We start from the raw sequence: 13,409 nt of genomic DNA, 5'->3' as shown, positions 1-13,409 counted from the left end.
GGACTTGGAAAGGGGCAGGGAGGAGACCAGGGAGGGAGTGTGGGGTTGGGGAGGGAATGAGGGAGCGGGATACAGCTGGGACACAGAGTTAACAAAATGTAACTAAAAAGAAAAATAATAAAAAAGAGAAAAAAAATAAAAAGCAGTATAATAAAATAGCAACAAAGACACAGTATAGCTTTTCTTACGTTAGTGGGTTCAAAAGTATTTGATTTTCCAGTGATCCTCACTGAAAGAGCATATTCTGTCTCCTTTTTAATCTTCCATTCATGGTCTTTTAAAAACATTATTATGGGAAACCACTAATAAGTTGAAATGAATCTAAACACTGTAAACCCACTCTTGTTTGTTCTTTGTTTTAATCAGAAAATGTTAAGGATCATAAATACTGACATAAATATTTAAAGAAAGCTTTTATCACTTAAAAGCTTTAAAAATTCAAATTATTGATTCAAAATAGGGGAAAAAAAAGAAAAAATAATCTGCCTGAAAAATATCAACTATGCTGACTAACCTTTGTCATTTTCCTCCATATCCATGGTTACCAAGGCTTCCTTGTAAAGGATCTACCCACTAAAATAGTCATTTTAAATCTGTTTGCCTTCATTGTTTTCATATCTTTTTCACATCTTCCCTAATGATTCACTTTTCCCAATTCCATGCTTTCAGCTCCACTTTGTGATTTAAATTCCACCAGGCAGTAGAGGTAAGAGCCAAAAAGTTCATAATGAAAGTTGTTTGGAGAAAAAGATAGAGATTTTTGTAATATGCTGATGAATAACAACTATAATTGACTCAAATGTATGAACAAAAGTCATGAGAACTAAAAATGTGTGGGCGCTGAAATACGTCATGAGCAGAGGGGATTAATCTAATGAATCATAGTACCATGTGGTTTGAATATAAGAACTGAATGGAGAAAAGAACATAGCTTGTTTGTTTGTTTGTTGTTGTTTTACCTTGTTCCAGAAATTTCACCTTTTTATGTGTGGATAACTTAAGCTTTGGTATTTTCATATGTATAGAAACATCTCATCTATTTGGTATTTAATGTTCACTGTAAAAGTACGTTTTGGAGAGAGCATCTGTAAACTAGATGACATTTGTAAATTGTCATGTGCCATTAGTTCTTGTGAAGACTGGATGTGGGGAGCAAGGTGAGCCCCTGTTCTCAAGAAAGTTTATCTCATCTCCCCCAGCTTTTCCTGGGGAATTTGATCCCTTGACACTGTGACAAGAAAAAAAAAAAAAATATATATATATATAGCTAATATCCACTTGTAAGTGAGTATATACCATATATGTCTTTCTCCATATGGGTTACCTCATTCAGGATGATCTTTTCTAGTTCCCACCATTTGCCTGCAAATTTCATGATTTCCTTGTTTTTAATAGCTGAGTATTCCTTTGTGTAAATGTACCACAATTTCAATCCATTCCTCAACTGAGGGACATCTGGCTTGTGTCCAGTTTCTGGCTATTACGAATAAAGCTACTATGAACATATTGAACAAATGTCTTTGTTGTATACTTGAGCATATTTTAGATATATGCATAGGATATATGCTGGATCCTGAGGTAGCACTATTCCTAATTATCTGAGAAAGAGCCAGATTGATTTCCAAGGTGGTTGTACAAGTTTACATTTCTATCAGGAATGGAGGAGGGTTTCCCTTTCTCCACATTTTCTCGAGCATGTGTTGTCACTTGAGTTTTTGATCTTAGCCTGAGATGGAATCTCAGGGTCATTTGCATCTGCATTTCCCTGATGACTAAAGACTTTGAACGTTGCTTTAAGTGTTTCTCTGCAATTTGATGTTCCTCTGTTGAGAATTCTCTGTTTAGCTCTGTATTCCATTTTTAAATTAAATTTAATTTTATTAATTACACTTTATTCACTTTGTATCCCCCCCCCATAAACACCTCCCTTCTCCCCTCCAGGTCTCACCTTCCTTCCCCCTTTTTCACACATGCCCCTCCCCAAGTCCACTGATAAGGGAGGTCCTCCTCTCCTTCCTTCTGATCTTACTCTATCAGATCACATCAGGAGTGGCTGCATTGTCATCTTCTGTGGCCTGGTAAGGCTGCTCCCCCCTCAGGGGGAGGTGATCAAAGAGCAGGCCAATCAGATTATGTCAGAGGCAGTCCCTCTTCCCATTCCTATGGAACCCACTTGGACACTAAACTGCATTTTTCTACATGTAGACATCCATTTGGACCAGCACCATTTATTGAAGATGCTGTCTTTTTTTCATTGTATGATTTTGGCATCTTTGTCAAAGATCAGGTGTCCATAAGTGTGTGGGTTTATTTCTGGATCTTCTGTTCGGGTCCGTTGATCCACCATTCTGTTTCTATGCCAGTACCATGCAGTTTTTATTACTGTTGCTCTATAGTACAGCTTGAGATCAGCGATGGAGATACCTCCAGAAGATCTTTTATTTTAGGGGATTGTTTTAGCAATTCTGGGTTTCTTGTTATTCCATATGAAGTTGAGAATTTTTCTTTCCAGGTCTGTAAAGAATTGTGTTGGTAATTTGATGGGAATTGCATTGAATCTGTAGATTGCTTTTGGTAAGATGGCCATTTTTACTGTTAATCCTGCCAAGCCATGAGCATGGGAGATCTCATTCTATAAAGCCACAGTTACCTTGGTACCTAAACCTCACAAAGACCCAACAAAGAAAGAGAATTTCAGGCCAATCTCCCTTATGAACATTGGTGCAAAAATACTCAACAAAATACTTGCAAACTGAATACAAGAACACATCAAAGATAGCATCCACTATGACCAAATAGGCTTCACCCCAGGTATGCAGGGGTGGTTCAATATACGGAAATCTATCAATGTGATCCACCATATTAACAAACTGAAGAAAAAACCACATGATAATCTCCCTAGATGCTGAAAAAGCATTTGACAAAATCCAACATCCATTCATGTTTAAAGTATTGGAGAGATCAGGGATACAAGGCACTTATCTAAACACAGTAAAGGCGATATACAGCAAGCCTATACCCAACATCAAACTAAACAGAGAGAAACTTAAAGCAATCCCACTGAAATCAGGGACAAGACAAGGCTGCCCACTCTCTCCATATCTCTTCAACATAGTGCTGGAAGTCCTTGCTAGAGCAATAAAACAGTTAAGGAGATCAAGGAGATACAAATTGGAAAGGAAGAAGTCAAGTTATCACTATTTGCAGATGATATGATAGTATATGTGAGTGAACCCAAAAACTCTACCAGGGAACTCTTACAGTTGATAAACACCTTCAGCAAAGCCCTCCTGTATACAAACGACAAAAGGGCTGAGAAAGAAATTAGGGAAACAACACCCTTCACAATAGCCACAAATGACATAAAGTACCTTGGTATAACCCTAACCAAGCAAGTCAAAGACTTATATGAAAAAAAAATTTCAAGTCTCTGAAGAAAGAATTAGAAGAAGATATCAGAAGATGGAAAGATCTCCCATGTATCCCATTATTTAATTGGACTTCTTTGTTGGTGTTTAACTTCTTGAGTTCTTTATATATTCAGGATATTAGCCCTCTCTCAAATATGGGGTTTAGGAAGAGTCTTTCCAAGTCTGTAGGCTGTCATTTTGTTCTGATGACAGTGCCTTTTGCTTTACAGAAGCTTTTCAGTTTCATGAGTTCCCATTTATTGAGTGTTGATCTTAGAGCCTGTGCTGTGGGTGTTCTGTTCAGAAAGTTGTCTCCTGTGCCAATGAGGTCAAGGCTCTTCCCCACTTTTTCTTCTAACAGATTTAGTGTGTCTGCTTTTATTTTGAGGTCTTTGATCCACTTGGATTTTAGTTTTGTGTAGGGTGATAAGTATGGATATATTTGCATTTTTCTATATGTAGCCATCCAGTTAGACCAGCACCATTTGTTGAAAAAGATGTCTTTTTTTCCATTGAATGGTTTTGGCTTCTTTGTCAAAAATCAAGTATCTGTAGGTATGTGAGTTTATTTCTGGGTCTTCTATTTGATTTCATTGATCCACCATTCTGTTTCTATGCCAGTACCATGCAGTTTTTATTACTATTGCTCTATAATACAGCTTGAGATCAGGGTGGAAATACCTCCAAAAGATCTGTTGTTGTACAGGATTGTTTTTATCAGTTCTGGGTTTTTTGTTTTTCCATATGAAATTGAGAATTGTTTTTCAAGTTTTGTAAAGAACTATGTTCATATTTTGTTGGGAATTGCATTGAATCTATACATTGCTTTTGGTAGGATGGCCATTTTTCTATGTTAATCTTACCAATCCATGAGCATGGGAGATCTGTCTATCCTCTGATATCTTCTTCAATTTCTTTCTTGAATAAAACCTGAAGATTTTTTTTCAAATAGGTCTTTCACTTGCTTGGTTAGAGTCACACCAAGGTACTTTATGTTATTGGTGGCTATTGTGAAAGGTATTGTTTCCCTAATTTCTTTCTCAGCCCATTTGTCTTTTGTATACAGGGAGTTATTAATTTTTTTAGTTGATTTTGTATGCAGCCACTTTGCTGAAAGTGTTTATCAGATGAAGGAGTTCTGTGGTAGAATTTTTGGGGTCACTCATATACATGAGGACACTATTGTTTATTCCATCATAAAAAGTGCTTGTGGTAGGAGTGACAAGCATCATATATGTGAAGAGGTGCCATTGCCCAGAACAGTAAATTTGTGACTCCAGCTGGACTGTCCTATCTGTGATTCTCTAGGCATTTCTGTTGGATATTTTAAGTGCCCAATCTGATGCTCTCCTATTTATCTGTTGCTTGCTATTTTTTAAATTATTTTCTACTTTTGCTTGCTATATACTAATAAACTCACTCATTTGAAACCAAAAGCACCACTATTATGGATTATTCTCTAAAGAGACAGCATCTCATTCGTGAAATTACAGACTGACCAAAAGCTCAAATTCGTCTTGTGTGTGGTAAAAGTATTTCTCTTTTATATTTATGTAGAAATAATGGATAGGCATCAAGAAAACTGCTAAGTTGGTCATGTTGAAATTTTCCATAGCAAAACAAAAAAAGAAAAATAGAGTAAGAGATTTAGTCTATGAAATGATTGCGAAATAGTAGATGGTAACATATTTTATTTTATTGATAAAGTCCAGTTTTTATTTATAAAATTCTCCTAGATTCAGGGTTCTGAGTCTGTGTAAGCAAGATACACAAATGAACTATGTGAGGCCCACATGTGAATGTTGCTTTCAATTATCAATCCTACTAATTTAGTACCAGAAGTTATTCAAAGATGACAAATCATGCAAATCACTAAAGGCAAGATAATAATCACTAAAATGTTCATTGACTCCAAACATTTAAAATTAAATGGAAAAGAATAACCCTATACGTTATGGCTGGGGTCTGACAGCCATCACCATTTTGCTAAGATAACACTGATTTGATTCTTTTCTATGAGTAGAAAATAAACGTGGAGAAGATGAGAATTTCCCTAGACTCATTATTGCTCTAAATTAATCATGCCATTCTACTTCAGTTAACCAGTGATAATTTAGGAATGAGCATCCAAAGTAACTCTAGCAAGTGAAACAAAGCAATTGAGTTCTCAGAGGAGGATCCTGAGAAAAATGTTTCCTAGGCTGATTAAAACAAATACAAAAGAAGAACCCCCATTCTTGGATGCTACTCAGTGAGGCTGCAGAAGCCAACGTGGGATCACAAGAAGGGAGCCTTGAGAACACAAGTCGCCAAGCCAAGTGAGACTTGATAGAGTGGCAAACCCTAAACTTGGAAGACATCTAGTAATACTAAGTGACTCTTGAAATACACATCTTCATATTTCTTCTTTAGCAAGAGAATCTGTTCTTTCATTTTGTAATTTAAATTGCCTTTAATTAAATATGCCATTACTTGCATCAGAGCTTATCATGAGTATAATACCTAATTGGACAGACTGAGACTCTACATCTGCTAAGGATCTCTTTCAATCCCTGTCATAGTTAGCATCAAGTTGCCTACTTGATATACCCAAGAATAGGGAGCTTAAACTGAGAAACCGTCTCCATCTGATTGGCCTAAGGACAGATCTATGGATGTTTTCTTGATACTGTGTGATGTGATGTGATGTGATGTAGGAGAGCCCAGCCCATTTTGCACCTCAGGTGTAAGGGAAAAGCAATTGGCAAAGGATGGTGGTACATACCTTTCATGTCAGTGCTCTGGAAGCAGAGGCAGGCAGATTTCTCAGAGTATGAGAGATATACAGAAGTTTCAGGCCAACCCTGCATATACAGCAAGTTCCAGGCCTGCCAAGGCTAAAGAGTGAAACCCTGTCACAAACAAACAAAAAAAGAAACAAAAAAGAAAAGAAGTGCAGCTGAATGTGAGCCTGGACACAGTCTGTAAGCATCATTCCTCTATGGTTTACAGACTAGTTCCTGGGCTCCTGCCTTACATTCTCTTGATATTGGACTGTAAACCATAAGGAAGCAAGCAAACAAACAAACAAACAGACCCTTTCTCTCCAAGTTAGTTTTGGACAGTGCCTTCAGATTTGGCTAATAAAATCGGAGTGAGCCAGACACACATGGCACCTGACAATAGCTTTAAATGACCTCCCAGAATCCAACTGTTTGCTTCCTCTTCACCATGACAACAGGATGTTCCAGACAAACCCCTTTAAAACAAAGTCCAGAATGAAAGGACACACGGAACCTAGCAGAATTTAAGAAAAGCTAATTAAATTTCAGATCATCCACAGTCAAAATGTACCAAGAACAAGAAACATGAATGAACTTCACTAAATCCCTGGGGTGAGGAGCATAAACTCATCACATTAGTGTTGAATCTGAATCTCATAACAATGTCACGTTAGAAGGATAATGACAAAACCTACTGTGATTATTTAACATTGAAAGAAATCATCATCGGTTATGGGACTGATATTGCTCATCTCATGGAAGAGATATATCTATGTCTCTTTCACCACACACAACTCCCTTAACTGATAAAGAGTTTCTATTATTTTTTCCCCAACACCTAACACATTGCCTTCTGCAAAGTCTTAGAAGGAGGAGTTATGGTTTATGAAAATAATTTCATTACTCATATTTTATATACTGTGATAGAAATAGTTTAGATGAATCCCTCTCTGTTTCTGCAAATGCCCTTCTATTATTTTAAGTATAAAGAGAATCTCTGATACATAATCCTGTCAATTACCTATACCTATACTTCAGCTGCACCTAAGTCTATGCCATAATGGCACCCACGGAGTAGCTCACATCCTCTGTGTTACAGAAAGCCTCCATGATTGATAGCCAATAATTCTTTTTTTTTTTTTTTAAAAAAAAAAAAGAATCTTCAACTTTGCAGCCCTGAAGATAACCTGATTAAACAGAGCCAGATGAAAGGGGAGGAGGTCCTCCCCAATCAGTGAACTTGGAAAGGGGCAGGGAGAAGCTGAGGGAGGAAGGGTGAGATTGGGAGGGAATAAGGGAATGGGATACAGCTGGGATACAGAGTTAATAAAATGTAACTAATAATAATAAACAATAAAAAAATGTCGGAAAAAAAGAACCTCCAGATTAAAAAAAAAAACCTACATATTACTATGAAATACTGTCTTAGGGGATTATTTCCCTCAAAACAATACATTGTTTTCTGAACATTTTAAATAGCTTTAATTCAATAAAGATGACAAATATTTTGGTAAGCAAACTCAGAAAGCATAATGACTTCTTGGATAAAGGTGGAGAAGAAAGAAATGTAATATAAGGAGGATATATTAGAATTTTCTTGGTTAACACAGAAGAAATAGAAAGAGTGAGGAAGAAAACGAAGTGGATACAGAGACAGGGACAAGAGAGAAGAGAATTGACCTACGTGACTCTGACTGCTGTGAAGTCCTTGCTTGCGATATATATTTCTTGGTCAAGTCCAAGCACAAAGGCCTAAGATCTAGAAGAGTCCATGGTATAAGTTCTATTCTAATGCAGCAGGGTTGAGAACCCTCCCACCCCCACCAAACTCACAATAAAACGCTAGTTTGAGCTCAACTGGTCAAGCAGGAAGCATTCTCTTTCTCTTAACCTTTTGGTTCTGTGGGAGCTTCAATTAATCAGATGAGACTCACTGACATTATAGAATATGCTTTCTTTAGGGTTGATTTTATTTGAACTGTGACCCCAAACACCGTCATAAAATATACAGAATAATGTCTGTCAAACAGCTAGGCCCAGTCAAGTTGACATGTAAAACTTAGTATCACTTAAGATTTCTTTATTCCCCAAACAATAAGCTCTTTCCAATTCACATCTACTTGCAAACGGAAATTAGTTTTCCCCAGTAGAATCACAAAACACTGGTATATTAACCACACTTAAGGGTAGGGCTGTGCTCAGCAGTAAATGGTCAACGTAAAAATGAACTCAATGACATTTTTTCTAGGCTTTTTTGTCTCAGATTGTTTTGGGTATTTTATTTATTTTTGTTTGCTTTATGGGTATTTTGCTTGTATCGTAGAGCTTCCGTTCTTGTGTTTTTATGGGTTTAGTTTGTGTGTGCATGTGTCTACGTATGTGTGTTTTCGTGCTTTCTCTTTGTTTATTTTTTGGTTTATGTCTGTTTTCCTGTTTATTTATTTTCTAAAGACAGAGAGTAAGAAGGAGTAAAATTGGGTGGATGTGGAAGGGGGGAGGGTCTGAGAGAAGGATTGAGGTTAGAATATAGTGTATAAAAAGAAGTTTTCAATTACAAAAAGATTCCTTTGTTTATCAAACATGTGCTTGATGTGTTAAAAGCCTACTGCATGCTTAAGATAAATCATTGCAACCTCCCTGTAGCAATTCAATTTTCATCTTTCAAAAAAGAATTTTAAAACTAATCCTAGAATTTATTTTTCTAAGTGAATCATTTCTACAGATGAGGAAAAATAAGGTTTAGAAACATTAAGTAATTTGCCTCTACTAAGGCACTTCTGTAAAAGTAAAAGCAGTTTTGGAGCCAAGGTCAAAATTATATGTTCTTTCCATGACACTGCACAGACCTCCTTCTAAGTGTGTCCCAGCCTCAGAAGCAGAAAAGGAATTAATAGATATACATGCATACATAAGCCTTGTGGAGTGTTTATCTTGTCACAGATGCATACACGAAAGCACTTATGAACACAGAGAGAGATAAAAAGCTTTATTATAATGCTCCCAAGCCATAGCAAAACACATTTGAGGCATAAAAGATAAGATTCCCATACATAAAACATGCAATGCACCCTTTCTAGTATTTCTTCTACTAGAGAGAAATATAATAAAACACTCAATTTCTACTCCTGAATGAAGACATGCCGGGAGTTTAATTTTTCTTACTAACATCCAAGCAACCCAATGACATTTGTCTAAAAAGGAGGGCACAAGGTATTAAATTCATCAGCATATAAATGACTTATCTAGGATGTGTACGGAGATGGGCCACAGCAAAAGAAGTCCATGATATCAAACAGTATTACTTACCAAAGGGGGGAAAGTGTTTGGACTATCATTGCAGACTATTGCACTGAAATGTTCTTGATATTATCATTTTCTGCTTTATGATTTCCCTTAGAGGAACTACATATAAAATAAGGTATATGACCCAATTTTCTCAGAATCTTCACATGTTTTTCTCTTATTGTTTCCCTAAACAATGCTGTTAGAAAAGAAAATATTGGTAATTGACCTCCATCAACTTTAGCAGTAGCAGCTCAGGGCGAATTTCAAAATGGCTGCATTTTATTTGTGTTCCATGGCAAATGTGATTCCATCATGGAAAGACATCCCACTAAGGGTAAAAACCAGCAATGTTTGTGTACTTCAATTTTATTTGCTTACATTTCACTACAAAGACAATTCCAGAATAATATTTTGTCACTTCTTAAGATTATTATTAAATATATGTTACCCATCAGGAATCTTTCATGTAAATTGACCAATAGTCAGTTGTTCATTCAGTCATCAGTTCTTTAACAAACATGTATTATTGGTCCTGCAATGGTCAGATGCTGCAGGTGGTTCTAGCAGCTGTGTTAGAAACTGAATTCTTAAAACTTAATGATGAATGGGATAGTATTGATAGAGTGATACATGAATGATTATTCCTACTTTACAGGAATCTATCTAATTAATTATCACAAGGACATCCTTAGATGCTCCTGAAAGATAACTAAATAGGAAAACTCACGCTGATTCTCATGTTAGAACCAGAGATAATCATCCATCCCAAAGTGATGTGGTTGAATTTCACTGTGTGCAGATAAAAGCTTCTTCAACATTTACAGTGCTTTCCCTTTCAGTGACACCTATTCAACACAATGGACAGGAATGTTAGTGGACTTTATGACACAATATTTACCTACAAATATATCAGTAGTGATACTGTGCTGTCTGGCAGTTTCTGCAATGTACAATAATAACTGATTTGTAGAACTTATACACACGAGTTATGAACCTCTAAAAGTAAGTTGATATGCAAGTTTGCCCACATGCTTTTAATTTTAATCCTAGAACTCAGTGAAGATCAAAGTGTTGTTGCAACATCTTATTAGTTATTAGTTTATTGTGCAGGTCTTGTGTTGTCAACCACAGGTACCACAAGTACATGTGCACAGTAGTCATTTCATTTCCTGGGGACAGCATTCACAGCACTCCTCCCCATCTTTGAGATTTCACATGCCTTCTGGCCTTTCTGTAAAGCTTCCTGAGGTTTGGTGGGGCAGGCAGTGATGCTGACAGAACTTCCATCTTCTGCAGAATGCTCAGTCAATTATCAGACCAACGTACATTGTATACAAGTATAACATTAAAAAAACATTTTGTTAGTCAATTCATGATTGGCTCATTTTGAATTTATGACATATCTAAATAGGCTAGAGAAAAAAAAGGCACAGAATAGAAGCAAATTGCTAAATTACTGAGAAATGCAAACTTTATACTTAATTGTCTAGAAAAGTAAATTTTCTTGATTAGCTTGTTTTATCAGTCCTCAATTAATGTACTGTGAATTGTTTTTGTCAATTTTCTAAAAGATCTTGGAAAAGCACTATTTGACAGCTTATTGCTCTGTAGGCTTGGAAGACATGAAACTAAAATTTTTTTATTGCATTCAAATTTAATGTGTCTCTCTTAGTCCTAATCAGGAAGTTTTTATATTATTCTTATTTATTTGTTATTTGACATGCCCAATTATTTCTTACACAGTAGAAGGTACTAGATAAATAACTAGATAATCATCAACAACTACCCATTTGAGATCTCAATACATTTTTATTTTCATCCCCCATTAAAAAAAAGGCTACCCAGCCAGGCATGGTGGCATGGTCCTTTAATCCTAGCACTTGGGGAGGCAGAGGCAGGTGGATCTGTGTGAGTTCAAGGACAGACTGGTTTCCAAAGTTAGTCGAGGACAGCCAAGGCTACACTGAGAAACCCTGTCTTGAAAAAAAACAAATACAAAAATCAACAAGGAAAAAAAAAAAAACAACAAAAACAGGTTACCCAAATTAGCGAAATCATTAAAATAGTTGTCAAATACCTCAAAAGCATTAAGCATTTTTTTTAAATTCTGTCAAGACATCTATTAACTTATTCATACTGGGCACTGAAATCTTGTTGCTACTGATTACCAATAAAACAAGTGTCAAACAAAGGTATTAAAGTCCACTATTTCATCCAGGAATAAAGAAAAGAGGAATTAAAAGTAGGAAGAAAAAAATAAAGGAAAAATGAAATCAGAACACTGACCTAGCCAAAAGCAGAAATATCTAGATATTTAATAAAGAACTACTAAGAAACAATTTCAGAAACTAAACTAGTTGATATAGTTGCAGTAATGGTCTAAATGTGTCTCTTTTCAATTGTTTTGTTGAAGCCTAGCCACTAAGTGACTGAATTAGAAAATGAGGCTTTGGAAAGTAATTATTTGATCATGGGAACTCCACTTTCATGAACAGAATTTCAGTTTTTATAAGACAGACCTCAGAACTGCTATGTTCCCCTTCTGGCAAATGGGAACACAGCAAAAACTCAGTAGTCAAGAGGATCGGGCCTTCACTAGACACCAAACTTGACATCTTGATCTTAAACTACCTTGCCTCAGGACTATGAGAATAGCCCATTGGTCCTAAGTTACAAGCAATATAGAATGTTTTGTTAAAGCCTCCTGAAGGCTGTACACTCACAAAAACATCTAAAATAAAAAGACTGAAAACAAAACAAAACAAAACAAAACAAAACAAAACAGGATGGTTACATCAGTGAAGATGAGAAACAGGCAGAAAGGCTAATGGTAAGGAGTGAACAGGGAACCCTCATTCTGGAAAAAAGTCTGAGAGAATCTGCTAAAATTAATACATATCTACTATTTAGGAATTCTACTTCTAGGAATAAACTCAATAGAAATGTATCTGCATGTTCACTCAAAATATTATTGGTCGTAGAAAGTCGCTTCATAATTGCAATGAACTGAACGTTCCCTAAATGTTCACTAACAGTAGATTAGATCAGTCCATTGTAACATATTTATGCAATAAAATATATAAAATGATATTGAATAATCTATAATTATATACAACAATGTGGATGACTCGTGAGCAAATGAAGTGAAAAGGCCAGGTACAAGAGAATATATCCTGTTATTCTACTTATATCCTGTAAAGTATAAAAAGTAAAAGTATGGAAACTTTATCCATGTTAGAATTCAGGACGCAGTGACCCATAGCAAATAGTTATCAACAGAAAGAGTAATGAGAGATTTCTACTCTACAGGTGATGCTCAGTTTCTTGATGATAATGTTAATTATAAAGAGTAGGTGCGGTTTGTGAAAAACCTACCAAGATATATAATTATGGACTGTACCCTTAATTTTTTACCCACTTAATGTATGTTCATCTCTGTAACTGTATGTGTAGGCTTGCTTGCATGCCTATGCTGGCCCATAGGCTGGGGAAGGACATCAACTAGTCCTCTGTGATTCTGTACCTGTTCCTATAAGGCAAGGTCTCTCTGAATTCAGAGCTTTTGTTTTCTTGACTAGACTACAGACGAAAGGGCCACAGTGTTCTCCCGCTTTGCTTTACCTCAGAGCTGGGACTTAGAGATATGTGTGATGACACCAGGTTTGTTACATGGGGAAGGAATTGTCAACATCTATCCTCCCAATTGTGTAGCAGGTACTCTCACCTGCTAAGCTATCTCTCTAGCCTGCCATCTGTACACTATTAAAACTATACTCTATTTTCAGTTCACAGAAGGAAAAGAAATCTCAAATAGACAAGTTACCCATATATATATGCTACTTCTAAAATATATATATGGGCAAGTTATCTACTTGAGATTTATTATATATATATTATATACATGTTATATATATATATATATATATATATATATATATATATATATATATAT

General features: G+C 35.9%; 1 pseudogene; it reads right to left on the bottom strand.

Moving 5' to 3' along the window:
• The window catches only part of LOC129666097 (ADP/ATP translocase 2-like), a 26,109-nt pseudogene extending 25,570 nt beyond the window's left edge, over positions 1-539 (bottom strand).
• Between the last annotated feature and the right edge of the window lie 12,870 nt (positions 540-13,409).

This window comes from Psammomys obesus, unplaced genomic scaffold, assembly GCF_907164565.1.
Source record: "Psammomys obesus unplaced genomic scaffold, mPsaObe1.curated_primary_1811, whole genome shotgun sequence".
NCBI lineage: Eukaryota > Metazoa > Chordata > Mammalia > Rodentia > Muridae > Psammomys > Psammomys obesus.
This window is presented reverse-complemented; position numbering and strand designations above follow the sequence as displayed.